Source organism: Cyprinodon variegatus, unplaced genomic scaffold (genome assembly GCF_000732505.1).
Source record: "Cyprinodon variegatus isolate N-32 unplaced genomic scaffold, C_variegatus-1.0 Scaffold1882, whole genome shotgun sequence".
NCBI lineage: Eukaryota > Metazoa > Chordata > Actinopteri > Cyprinodontiformes > Cyprinodontidae > Cyprinodon > Cyprinodon variegatus.
The window spans coordinates 73,645-75,049 of NW_015152335.1; positions in this window are offsets into that span (position 1 = coordinate 73,645).

Below are 1,405 nucleotides of genomic sequence, written 5' to 3' on the forward strand. Positions count from 1 at the left end.
TTATTATTTTGTTTTCTTATTAGTTCCTGTCTTCCAGCTTTTCATTTGTTATCCTCTGCTGCCCTCTTGTGTCCTCTTTCTCTTGCTCTGTTTTCTGTTCAGCTCTCACCTGTGTTCAATTCCCTCATTAGCCCTCTTCCTGTCTCTGTCCCCTTTAAAAGCCCTCCCTCTTCAGTTCCTGTTTGCTGGATCCTCGTCTTACTTCTCGTCAACCTCTGATCTATCGTCTGTCTGTCTTCCTCGTCTCTTCCTGGTTCTTAGTTTTTGGTTTTTCCCTGATGTCTCCTAGATTCAGGTTCTTGAGATATTTTTGTTGGATTTTTGACTCCTGCCTCAGAGCCTGTTTACCTCCTGCCTCAGAACCTGTGAACCTATTAAATCACTTAATTTCATCTCAACCTACTCGTCTCTGCATTTGGGTCCTCAAACCAACACCACCAAATCCTGACATAAAGTTTAAAAACGTTTTGGGAGTAATTTAGCTTTTTTTCCCCTGATATATTTTGAGATTTATAAGGTCGTAGGGAAATGGCTGTTATAATAAATTTAAATTGCATTCATTCAAAGACAACCTAGAGTTGGGACATTTAGCTTACAACATTTAGCTTACAGAACCTATTGATTTAGCCTATCCCTACTGGCAGTTTGTAATACAAGTTTTAGCAAGTCCTACCTCTGCTTGTTTAAAGTCACAAAAAAAACAATGCAATGCAGAGCTGAGTAAGAGTGAATAAACTCCTTTTTTGTTTTAGCTGTAGAGGTATTGCTCAATTATTGGCCAAGGCCATTTTTTGGCTCGATACCGATAACTGGCTCTGCAGTATTGGCCGATATACCACTGCCATACCGATTCCCTTTTTTGTGTGTGTATATATATGAAGAGCCATCATAGCTTTGTCAAGCTGTTGCCCACACTTAAGAAGCAGGAAAAAGACTAAAACAGAGTGAATTCAGTAGAAGTTTTTATTGTCTACCTGGAATTGGTGACAATAGCTTAACTTTCGGCTCTCAAAGGCCAAAATAGTGCAACATTCATGAAATTATAACGTATAATAATGCAATATTAAGACAGTAAAATTACATTAATAATGAAATAATCTCTTTAAAACCTGAGTTTTGACTCTCAAATGCCAAAATAGTGCAACTTTCATGAACCTATATAACATGTATAATAATAGTGCAACAGCAAGAAAGTGAAATTATTCTCATTAGTTTGGCGCAGGCCAATAGCTATAGTTAACACTAGTGAGTGTTCGCTGCGTTCAAGTGCCATACAAACATCAAAATGGTATCGGGGCCCTATTTGTTGGTACCCGCCAATAGCACCGTTTTAGTAGTGGATCGGGGCCCCACCCAGTATCGGTGCAACACTGATTATAATATCAGGAATGAGTTAATCTATAAT